Raw genomic sequence first — 13826 nt, 5'->3', positions numbered from 1 at the left:
ATGTTGCTCAAGCTGAGGTTGCGCAGGGGAATACAAGGCTAATGTTTTTGTGGAACTACCATCTGAAATAGTCATGTCTCCTGATCTACACCCAATATATGCATCAGATGTGGCAAGCCATGGTCTTCCCAAAATGACTAGATATCCCCCCAATGTTGCTTTTGGAGATAAAATCATAAAGTCTGTAGGATATTCCCAAGAATCTAGAATAACTACTATATCCTCTATGATACCATCAGGTCTTACTGCAGAGCCATCAGCAAGTTGGAGAACTGTGGGTGTAGCCCTTAAAATATCTATCTCTAGATGTTTCATTACTTCCCTTGTCATTACATTAATGGCTACCCCTAGATCAACTAAAACATTTTTTATTTGACTTTCATTAATGACTATACTCACAATAGGACTATCTAGATCAGAATACTTTGAAATAGCAATTTTTCCTAACATAATATCAGCCAATTGACCCATAACATGAACTATTTGTGGATCTTTTTTCTTTCTGCCAGGTTTCTTTAAGCATGCTTCTCTCAATGCCTTACCATATATTGGGACATCCTTTATTGCTTGCAACAATGAAATTTTAACACAAATATGCTTCAGTTGATTAATAATATCAAAGCTTTGTTGTTGTTCAGTGGAAACTTCTTTGTCTTTCATTCTATGGGGAAATGGTGGTAATATTTGATTATGAGGTATTACATCTTTAGGATCAAAGATTGGCTACTCTTCTTGTACCTCAGTAATAACTGGTTGAGAGGGATTAGGTAGAGTTGTACCAAATCGAAGGTGAATATCATCTGGTGATAAAGAATAGGCTGGGTATTGATTAGCATCAACTGAATAAGCTTGTTGTTGTTGCTAAGATTTGATATTTGGATTAGGCAATGGTTGAGTAGGCAGTTGTGTTGGCTTAGGAGGTGGTGTTGTAGGTGTAGGAGGTGGCATTAAAGCGGGAGGTTGTGGTTGCTGAGCAAGGGGCTGATATCCAGAAGATTGGGGTGACCATGATGGGTTTCCCCTCCATTGAGAGGTAGGTTGCCAATTCCCTTGAAACTGGTTCCCTGCACCCTGAGGTGGATACCAGTTTCTCGGTGGCTATTGTCACTGGGGTATTTGATTAGAAAATTGTTGTCCTTGGCCTTGTGATCCATACCAATGTGGATAATTACCAAAATTTTGAGAATATTGTGGTTGCCATTGGTTATTTAGTGCATAAGAATTACCACTATAACCAGAAAAGGAAAGTGGATCAGGTGGCATACCTTGTCTTTGAAAATTTGGTCTTCTTTGAGCAACATAGAAGACTTGTTCATCCTCACCTTGAATTGGTTTGAAATCAGGTACTTCAACATTTGCAACCATCTTACATCTGCAATCTTTCTTTTGCTGCTTACAATGAGGACAAAATTCTGCAAGAAATGCATCAGCTTCCTCATGCTTCTTCTTAGTTGCCAATGTATCCAACTGAGTAGCCATATTGTTTATAATGTCCTCCTTGAAATCTTTTAACAAATGGCTAAGTTCCAATTTAGAAACTCCAGTTCCAGATGATGATGATAGTGCCCCTGGCTTAAATCTCCTATTCTTCTTAGAAGTAGATCTAGAATACTTCTTGCAAATTTGTCCTATTTCAGCCCAAGTAGATTGTGTAATGTCACCTCCCTCCATGAGATCTAAGGAATCGGTGCATTCATCACTGGTACCCCTCAAGAATATCAATTTGAGGGAATCTTCATTCAGAGTACTATGCTTGGACTTCTTGACACTAAACAAAAACCTTTCCAGATAATCCTCAAGGCTCTCATCTTCAGTTTGTGTCATTCTAAAGATATCATCTCCATGATGATCAGTGCCTCTACAATAATCTTTGTATTTTGCAAGAAACAACTGTTTCATCTCATCCCATGTATTGATTGTGCTACTACCTAAGCTCATAAACCATCTCAAGGATGACTCCTTCAAAGTGGCTAGAAATTTTTTGAGTCTATAGGCATCTGTATTATAGTCAAAACTCCTACAGAGAACATCAAACTCAAACATAAATGTATCTGGATCCTCTGTCACCAACCCATAGAATTTAGGAAGTGAAGATGCTGGAATGTTCTTGAGGTTAACATTATCATGTTGGTCAGAGGTGGGAAACTCAAATGTTGGACCAGGTGGTGGTGGTGGATTATTTCCAACAGGAGGTGGGTTCCCTTGCATTGGACTTGTGGGGTTATTTCAATAGGCAATTCTTCTTCTTGTGGACCAAAAAGGAACTGAAGACTACCTTCTAGAAATTCAGACTCAGGGTGATTCAAATTTTGTGGGACTTGATACAATTCAAAAAAAGGGTTTATATCTGGAAAATTGTCTTCTGCATGAGTAGTATGAGTGGGCCAAAATCTACGTCTGGCATCTCTTCTTCTATTATGCATACAGATTCATGAAATTTCAAACAATTAACTAGAAACTAAAATAATCATAAAAGGTTCTTAGCTTGACACCATCCCCGACAACGGTGCCAAAAATATCTACCCCAACTATAATGACAATAATAATACCTCTAATTGAAATCTCAATCCGAAGTTTGGACATTCATATGGTAGAGTTTACTATTTTCATGGTTGGTGTTCATTTAGTTGTCAATCCAAGAACGTAAAACGTGAAATGGGTCTGCAATATATATGCACTGAGCTCCTTAAATGATTATTCTGCATTACTACAGTGAATAACATTATGCAGAAAGGAAAGGTAGGAATGGAAATCATAAAAGGCTACATGAAAGCTTCACAAAACAATGCTGAAATGATCTAATGAAAATAACAGAAATCACACCGTTCTGTCTTGGCTGCAGGAACAGTCAACAGATCTATTTCCAGTGGCTATAGGAACAATCCAGTCATGAACTTCTACTGCAACTAAGTAAAAACTAACTTCAATGATCATAAACACGGGATCACTCACCAAGTGGGCCCCCTTGGATGAGTGATATCAAACTCTCAGCAAAGTACTATTAATAGATCAGAACAACATATTCTTATTCATTTCTTCCTGAAAATGATTACATATTCTAAAAGAGAAAAATTCAGAATGCTTAACAAAACTCTTCTCAATTCCTTTCCATTCCCTCTAACCCTCAGAAAGAAAGAAGAGCTTATTATAAAGAAAAGATCAACTACAATGGACAACTCAAGTTACACCTAGAAGAAGAGGTGGATAATTGTCAGATGAAGGAGATAACTGAGAGCTTGGCTGCAGGAACCGTGGATCTGAAACCGAACCATAGTCTTTGCATGCCAAAGCAATATTTTGTGAATTCAATATGCACCAAAGTTAAACTCCCATGGTGAAGTACAACTGCTCCGATTATGCCATACATTGCGCTTGCTTGAATCTCCTTCAATTTGACCTCCAGTTATCTGAACGTGATTCTCCAGTCCTTAGGTGTGAAAGAAAATCATCCACCGCAATATCAATTATTATCTGCACTAAAACAAAAACAAAATACAAGGACATGCATATGTATCTTACTTAATTAATGCATTCATTAACTCACATATGACATTATCCTAAATAATCCACATATCACAGGGACAAATCATTTGGCTGCAGGAATTAACCGACAAAGTTCAAACATGATTTCTTAAGTTCAGATTTAAAACATGGATTACATATAGTCAATTCACAATACTTTACTATCACAATGCAACCCAAAAGATACCAAAAACCTAAGAGTTCTGATAAAAAATTTGTCAAAGCATCGACTTATCAACGCATATGAATTTTCTCGTAGCGCATATATTAACTGTATTAGTGCATACATTAAGTTTTACAACGCATACATTAAGGTGTACAATGCATATGTTTGATATTTTAGCACATTTGTTTACTGTTATAGTCCATTTGCATTAGCACATTTGTTGACTATTTTAGCGCATACGAAACAGTGTTGAATTTAAAAAATAAAAATAAAAATTTAACATGTTCAAATTAGATTTTTGGGTTCTTTATGATGTTTTGCACCTTGTCGATGTGTTGATATGCATCTATTGCATCTATTGAGATGTGAGATGTTGAAAATTCAGTCTAGGGTCGGTATGAGTCATTGTTCGATATGAGTCAAATTTTGATATGGTTCAAATTCGATATGGGTCATGTTGGTATGGATCCTGATTGTTGATATGAGTCAAGTATCGATATGGTTCAAATTCAATATAGGTCAAGTTGGTATGGATCTTGATTGTCGATATGAGTCAAGTGTCAATATGGGTCAAACTTTGTCGATAGGGGTCAAACTTTGTTGATATCGGTCAAACTTTATTGATATGGGTCAAACTTTGTCGATATGAGTCAAACTGATTCGATATGGGTCAAACTTGTTGATATGGATCAAACTTTGTTGATAGGGGTCAAATTGATTCGATATGGGTCAAAATTTTTGATATGGGTCAAACTTTGTCGATATGGGTCAAACTTATTGTTGATAGGATGCTTGATATGCATCCTGGATTGATTGATTCAATTGATTTTGATATGATACTTGATTTGATATGATTCTTGATGTCGATATGTTGCTTGATTTCTATATGAGACTTTGATTTCGATATGATTCTTTGATGACAATATGATTCTTTGATTTTGATATGATTCTTTGATTTTGATATGATGTGTAATATCGATACGATAGGTTAAAGTAAACCCACCTAGTTGTCGAGAGTTTATGTTTGGAAACCCTTTGTGTGATATCATGACTGTCGTCACTCGATAGATGCCCCTTTGATTGAGTCTAGATGTGTAATTCCTCAAGATAGGAAAATTGATATGGTTGTGATGTGTTGAAATAGGAACCCTTACATGTTCTTCAGCTTCGGGAGAGATACCCAAAGACACTCTCCATGTGAGGACAATTGACTGATGATGATCAAAAGGTGCTCGAGGCTTGCAGATTGATACACTTTCTACACATGCCTTCCTATCAGAAGAATAGAGCACTTCTGATGGCTTTGGTTGAGCGATGGCACAGTGATCATAACACCTTTTGTTGGCATATGGACACTCCAATGAGACATTGTGTGTGATTGAAGGTTTTGTCATTGATGGCAACCTTGCAATCCTATGGCACCGGCAAGACATTCTACTGGCAAAGCATTATTCAAGCAAGACAGTGCACCGGCATTAGCAAGACCACTCTACACCGACACCGGCACCGGCACAAAGGCCGATAGGATTTTTGATATGTAATATTTTGTTTATTATTGTAAGCCGACTTGGCAAATTGTAAAATGACTCTTGTATATAAAGGAGATCATTATAGAAATTTGTAAAAATAGAAAAGTGAGCATAAAGAAAATTATTAGGCAGACCTAATGTGCGAATTATAGGTCAAGGGTATATGTAAAGAATAGAGCAAGAACCGGTATTGAATCTGGCATTGAAGATGCTATTGTAGAGCAGTACAAAATATTGGATTAGCTTAATCCTCATTGTAAGTTAGTGTGACTTCTTACTGAGCAGTGTGCTCTAGGCAGTTGGCCTTCCTGCATGTGCAAGCCCCTATTGTAAGTAATATTCTCTTATTGGCCAGTAAGTGAATATTGTGGGTCACAAATCCCACCGAGTTTTTTCCCACACCGGGTTTCCTCATTAAACATCTTGTGTTATGGTGTTCTTTTATGTGGATGTTTTTGATTTTGTTTATTACATTAATTCTTGCATATCAATACACTGTTACTTTATGTTCTGCATGTTTTGTCTTAAGAAAATTACATTACCAGTCAGATACTGATTCACCCCCCCCCCTTCTCAGTATCTATGGGAACCCTAACAATTGGTATCAGAGCCTGGTCCTCTATTTTTAGAAGCCTAATAGCTTGAGGAAGATCTTGACACCGGTAAAAATGAAAAATCTAATGAAGCAACTTGAAGGAGCTCTTACTAACTATGATACAGAGAAGTTGAAAAATATCAAATTAGAAGATGATTTAAAAGCAGCTCAGGATATCATTCAGGCACTTCAAGAAAATCTTACTGTTACAAGAAATAAGAGAAGAGAACTTTGTGAAAAATTGCAAAATGAGAATGATGAAAAGGAATCACTTAATGATATGATAAGCAAGTTGAAACAAGAGATCATGACAACAAAAAATGAAATGCAGGATATGACTATGAGATTTTGCAAAGAGATTGAGGACAGAAAGAAGAATGAAGAAGAATTGACCAGGAGACTAAGTGATGCAGAAAATGAGAACACAAGACTTAGCTATGAAAATGACATGTTGAAGACAGATCTGATGCATACTCAGAATGACTCGAATGAACTAATGAGACAAAAAGAAATCTTGGAAAGGGAATTGGAAACTGCAAATCAACATAAAGAAAAATTCAAGAAAAGCTCAAAAGAACTTGGTACCTTATTGAAGAATCAAAAACCCAAAGGTGACACTTCTAGAATTGGATTTGAAGTTGGAGAAAGCTCCGGTATTGCAAATACTCAGGATCATAGCAAACCGGTAAGACCTCCTAATACTTATAAATTCAATGGAAAATGCTTTAACTATAATAAATATGGTCATAGGGCAAATGAATGTAGATCTAGGAATTATCAGAATATCAATCCTCCCACCAGTCAATGCTCCAAATGCAACAAAGTTGGTCATAACTCTAAAAACTGCAGAATGAATGTAAGATGTTATGTTTGTGGAAGATCTGGACATTTATCAAATCAATGCAGAACACAAACCGGCATAGGTTATGGGAAAGCTATTCAGAAAAATAATGTAACTTGTTATGCATGTAACAAGATTGGTCATATTGCTAAATTTTGTAGAAGTAAAGGTACACCAGTAGACAACAAAAGTACTAGCTTGAAAGGTAAAGAAAAGGTTGAAGAGGTTAAGCAAGAAGTCTCAAAGCAATGGATTACAAAAGCTGATCTAAATATTGGGAATACTCCTCCACCAATAGGACAATGTGATGCTCCACCGACAGGGCAGAGCAGTGCTCCACCGACAGGATGTTCTTCATCTAATTGAAGAAAATTATCTTGAGGGTTTGGCAAGCTAATGACACATGTGCTATTACTCCCTCGGTTAGAGAAAAGAAGTTGAAAATCACTTATTACCGGCAAATAAAGTTAAGTGAATACATTACCGACATGTAATTAATGTGGTAGGTAGTGAAAAAGACTTTATAAAAGAAGGTTTTGGCTCCATTTCATTTCACCGTGATTTCAAACTTTCAGAGAGCGCGAAGATTTCCGAGCTAAGGCATTTCGAGCACGAAACAAGCACACTCCAAGCAAATATTCATCCAAGATAGAAAAAGGTATTTATCATGGCATCCACCTCTGCAATTGAATACATAGCAAACCCTACTGTTGTGGAAGTAATTAAAAGACCTAGGCCCATATTTGAGTTGGTCCCCGAAATAGCAAAGAAAGATGATAATTTAGGTGCATTCTCTTGAATCCCTAAAGGTGTTGTATATGCTGAAGACCCTAGAATGTATATTCACTGCAATATTGAAGAGCTAGGAGATGAGGAAATCAAAACCATGTACAAAACTGAGATATGTGATGATACCGGCAATATCAAAGCTGAACACAAAATCATTGAAACCCTAGGATTCACAGAAATCCTTAGTATTCCTGAATTTCCTAAGGATGTGATTAGGATAGTATTAAGCAGAGTTCATGGAGAATTTTTCTGGTTAGATACAATTCATAAGATCACCAAGCAAGCGGTAAAGGCTGTCATAGGGTTACTGGCCACCGGTAAAAGACCAGATAAAAATAAGAAAGTTTCAAATGATTTAGTCATTGAACTAACAGGTGCAACATCTGATAAAAGATCTTTAAGGGTTAATGATGTAAAGGATACAAATGTGAGATTCATAAGCATGATATTAGGTTACAAAGCCACTCATGCTAATAGACTCAACTCAATTTCAAGTTTATGCATCAAGAGTGCTTATGACATAATAACCGACAATGCAAAAATTGACATCTGTGAATGGCTAAAGGATGAACTAATAGACAACCTTGGGAAGATAAAGAAGGATAAGAAAGGAACCTTCAGATTTGGAAATCTGTTAGTGTGTCTAATGCTTCATATAACAAAAAAAGTTCTCGGTATAGGATATAAAGATTTCGGATATGACATACCGATAGAAAAGCAACTGACAGAACTATTCAATACCATGTGCGACAATAAGGAAAACATCATTCATGACATTTTCCAAGCACTAAAAACAAAAATGAAGAAAAGGACAAGGTTATCACAGAAGATAGTAGACAAATACAAAGATGATATATGCTTTGTTATTAAAAAGGATGAAATATGGATGGAAGCAGTCATCCCTAGGACAATCTGGGTAACAGAAATGGGCTATGAAACAAATGACCACATAGTTGAAACTTATGCCAAAGCACTTCTGGAAGCCCCAAATGAACCTAAAGAAGAAATATTTGGTAGTACTGAAACCATAGAAAGCCAAATTCAGTCAAAGAAAAGAGTGAAGAAAGTAGAAGCTTTTGTGAGGAAGGGATCTAGACAAGCAAAAGCCATTAAGGAAGATGTATTAAAGAAAACCGGCATAACTAAAGATGAGTTGGTAGCCCCACAACCTGAAGCTCATCTATCACCGGTAGGTACTTCCTTAGAAGGAGATATGCCAGCAACTTTTAAAAGAGTTGTTAGGAAAAGAGACCCCTCACCGGCAACCTCTCCTTCACCTAGAAGGACAAGGCAGAAGCAACAAGCTGTGAGATCTCCGGTCAGAAAGGTCACAACTAAAAAGAAGCTGACCCCTAAGAAAAAGAAAAAGGCAACAACTGACTTGGCACCTTTAGAATTTTTGTTAAATGAGATCACAGAGGAAGGAAAACTGAAGAACATAGGGAAAATTTATGACACCCTATCGGCTGATGAGAAAGGGCAAGTTGAGGAGAGTGTAATATTACACATGGACATGTTTAAAAAGTTTTTGATGCAAGTCTTAAATGAAATCCCTGATGACTTATACAGAAGACTTGAGGCCAGAAGGCAAGGAGTAATTGAACTAGACAAGAAAATAAAAATAGAAAAACTACTTGCAGTATATCCGGTAAACTCCCCAAAAGAAATTGATGATCTGATAGCTCAGGCTAACCAGACAGTTTTTTCCACTGCACACCGGCAAATTTCACTGATGGCAGGTAGAGTTACAGAGGTTTCAGAGGAAACAGAAAATGGTTGGGACATATTTTTGGTTGAAAAAGAAAAACAAGAAGAATATAGGAATCCCAAGCCTATTAAGGTGCAGTCACACAAATCTGTCTGGCTTAATTAAATAAATATTTGCTATTTATTTGATTAAAAATCCACTAGCCATCAGTTAATTAAATTAATATTTAATTAATTCATCTCCAAACATTCTCCTATTAATTAAATAAATTATTCAATTTATTTTAATTAATTCATTAAATCAAATTCACAATCAATTAAATAAATAAAATCTATTTATTTAATTAAAATCCTCCTATTCCTCTTTTAAATAAATTAAATAAAAACATTTACTTAAATCATTATCCCCCCCCCACTTGCATTTTCCTACAAATGCAACTTGCACACATTTATTGAAATAAATGAATTTTTATTTTAAATAAAATCCTATTTTCCCTCACCCACCAAATCCACTTGCAAAATCTAATCCCCTTCTAGATTCTTCTAACCCCTTCTTAATTAGCCTAATCCATCCCCTAATTATTGTCACATTCCTAAGCAAAATGGAGTCAAGTCTTTGAAAAACATTTTATGCTTTGTGTGTTCAACAAATTAACCCCCAAAGTCTTCCAAGACCACTAATGGCTCTTACATGACCATTTATGGCTCTTACATAACCATTTATGGTTATTTCAAACTTGTTTCCCCAAACATTTATTGTTTTGACCATATTCATCCTTTTCACATTTCTACAAGAGTTTATCCATTGGATAAAAGCATTATTCTTTGAATAAAGAGTTTATTCATTCAAACTAACTTTGACTTTAACCCCCAAGGTCATATCAAGCATTTAATGCTTATTCCCTCCCCTCTCAACCTATCTCACATTAACACTTGTCATCCAGGGATTGGGTTGAAAGCCCTCACATGGATTTGAAATCATTCAATCCTGACCCTTGTTGAGATTGCTCAATCTCAACCATCCATTGCTCCATTTTCCCTATAAATAGAGCCCATTTCTTCATAATCCAGATCCTGAAAACTTGTATGCATTTAACCTATAGGCATTTTAGAGAGCATTTAGCATAGCAACCTAGAATCTTGTTGTTTTGGGTTAAAATCAATCATTTTAATATCATCTAGTATTTTAGCTTTTCATTTTACATTTAGAGCAAAAATACTCAAATCTCAATCCTCCATAAGCATCCATAGTGCAAAAATCTGCCGAGAGCTACACTATTTTGGAACTTGGAGAGGAGAGGTGTTGGCATATGGACACTCTAATGAGACATTGTGTGTGATTGAAAGTTTTGTCATTGATGGCAACCTTGCAATCCTATGGGACCGGCAAGACATTATACCAGCAAAGCATTACATAGGCAACCTTGCAATCCTATGGCACCGACAAGACATTATACCGGCAAAGCATTACATAGGCAACCTTGCAATCCTATGGCACCGGCAAGACATTATACCGGCAAAGCATTACTCAAACAAAATCAATCTACACCAGCACCGGCACAGAAGATGTACACTGGCACCGACACAGAAGATGTACACCGGCACAGAAGGAAATATGTATACCGACATAGAGGCCGACAGGATTTCTGATATGTAATATTTTGTTTATCACTGTAAGCCAACTTGGCAAATTGTAAAATGACTCTTGTATATAAAAGAGATCATTGTAGGCATTTGTAGGATATGGATAGAATGCAATAAATAAATTATAAGGCAGACCTAATGTGCGAATTGTAGGTCAAGGTATATGTAAAGAACAGAGCAAGAATCGGTACTGAATCTGGCATTGAAGATGTTATTGTAAAGCAGTACAGAATATTGGATTTGTGTAAATCCTCATTGTAAGTCAGTGTGACTTCTTATTGAGCAGTGAGCTCTAGGCAGTTGGCCTTCCTGCATGTGCAGGCCCCTATTGTAAGTAATATTCTCTTATTGGCTAGTAAGTGAATATTGTGGGTCACAAATCCCACTGAGTTTTTTCCCACACCGGGTTTCCTCGTAAAACATCTTGTGTTATGGTGTTCTTTTCATGTGGATGCTTTTGATTTTGTTATTTGCATTAATTCTTGCATACCGGTATACTGTTACTTTAAATTCTACATATTCAATTTTAAGAAAATTTCATAACCGGTCAAATACTAATTCACCCCCCCCTCTCAGTATCTGTGGGAACCCTAACAATTGGTATCAGAGCCTGGTCCTCTATTTTCAAAAGCCTAACAGTGTGAGGAAGATCTTGACACCGGTAAAGATGGAAAATCTGATGAAGCAACTTGAAGGAGCTCTTACTGACTATGATGCAGAGAAGTTGAAAAATATCAAATTAGAAGATGATTTAAAAGCAACTCAGGACATTATTCAGGCACTTCAAGAAAATCTTACTGTTACAAGAAACAAGAGAAGAGAACTTTGTGAAAAATTACAAAATGAAAATGATGAAAAGGGATCATTAAATGATATGATAAGCAAATTGAAACAAGAGATCATGACAACAAAAAATGAAATGTAGGATATGACTATGAGATTCTGCAAAGAGATTGAGGACAGAAAGAGGAATGAAGAAGAATTGACCAGAAGACTAAGTGATGCAGCAAATGAGAACACAAGACTTAGCTATGAAAATGATATGTTAAAGACAGATTTGATGCATAGTCAAAATGACTCGAATGAACTAATGAGACAAAAAGAGATCTTGGAAAGGGAATTGGAAACTGCAAATCAACACAAAGAAAAATTCAAGAAAAGCTCAGAAGAACTTGGTACCTTATTAAAGAATCAAAAACCCAAAGGTGACACTTCTGGAGTTGGATTTGAAGTTGGAGAAAGCTCTGGTACTGCAAATACCCAGGATCAAAGAAAACCGGTAAGACCCTCTAATACTTACAAATTCAATGGAAAATGCTTTAACTATAATAAATATGGTCATAGGGAAAATGAATGTAGATCTAGGAATTATCAGAACATCAATCCTCCCACCGGTCAATGCACCAAATGCAACAAAATTGGTCATAACTCTGAAAATTGCAGAATGAATGTAAGATGTTATGTTTGTGGAAGATTTGGTCATTTATCAAATAAATGCAGAACACAAACCGACATAGGTTATGGGAAAGCTATTCAGAAAAATAATGTAACTTGTTATGCATGTAACAAGATTGGTCATATTGCTAAATTCTGTAGAAGTAAAGGTACACCGATAGATAACAAAAGTACTAGCTTGAAAGGTAAAGAAAAGGTTGAAGAGGTTAAGCAAGAATTTTCAAAGCAATGGATTAGAAAAGATGATCTAAATATTGGGGTTACTCCTCCACTGGTAGAACCAACAAATGCTTCACCAGCAGGACAATATGATGCTCCACCGGTAGGACAGAGCAATGCTCCACTGGCAGGATGTTCTTCATCAAATTGAAGAAAATTATCTTGAGGGTTTGGCAATTTAATGACACATGTGCTATTATTCCCTCGGTTAGAGAAAGAAGTTGAAAATCCTTCATTACCAGCAAATAAAGTTGAGTTAATACATTGCCGGCAAACAATTAATGTGGTAGGTGGCAGAAAAGACTTTATAAAATAAGGTTTTTGGCTCCATTTCATTTCACCGTGAATTCAAACCTTCAAAGAGCGTGAAGATTTTTGAGCTAAGGCATTCCGAGCAAAGAGGCAAAGTACTTCAGCAATCAATCCATCCAAAGGTAGAAAAAGGCATTTATCATCATGGCATCCTCCTCAGCACCTGAATTCATAGCAAACCCTACAATAGTCAAGGTTATAAAATGACCCAGGCCCATGTTTGAGCTAGTTCCTGAGGTAGCTAAGAAAGATGACAACACGGGTGCTTTTTCCCAAATTCCAAAGGGTGTTGTTTATGCAGAAGACCCTAGAATATATATTCATTGCAACATAGAGGAATTAGGTGATGAAGAAATAAAAAACATGTATAAATATGTTATATGTGACAATGCCAGAAATGTGAAACTTGAACATAAAATTGTTGAAACTCTAGGATTCACTGAAATCCTCTGCATTCCTGAATTTCCCAAGGAAGTAGTTAGGATAGTTCTCAGCAGGGTACATGGTTCATTCTTTTGGCTTGACTCAGTGCATAAAATTACAAAGGTAGCTGTGAAAGTAGTAACAGGGTTACCTTCCACCAGTACCAGACCTAACAAAACCAAGAAGGTCTCCAATGACCTAGTAATGAAATTAACTGGTGCAACATCCGACAAAAGATCATTGAGGGTTAATGATGTGACTCATACAAATGTGAGATTCATTAGCATGATTCTAGGTTACAAAGCAACTCATGCAAATAGGCTTAACTCTGTTTCCAGTTTATGCATAAAGAGTTCTCATGACATGGTTAAGAACAATGTAAAAATTGATATCTGTGAATGGTTAAAAGATGAGTTAATTGACAACTTAGCAAAAATCAAGAAGGATAAGAAAGGAACCTTTAGATTTGGAAATTTGCTTGTATGCTTAATGCTAGATATAACCAAATAGGCTCCCAGTATAGGCAAAAAGGATTTTGGATTTGACATACCGGCAGGAAAACAATTGTTTGACTTATTCAACAACATGGGTGAAAACAAAGAAAAGAATATCCATGAGTATTTT

This window comes from Cryptomeria japonica, chromosome 11 (genome assembly GCF_030272615.1).
Source record: "Cryptomeria japonica chromosome 11, Sugi_1.0, whole genome shotgun sequence".
NCBI lineage: Eukaryota > Viridiplantae > Streptophyta > Pinopsida > Cupressales > Cupressaceae > Cryptomeria > Cryptomeria japonica.
This window is presented reverse-complemented; position numbering follows the sequence as displayed.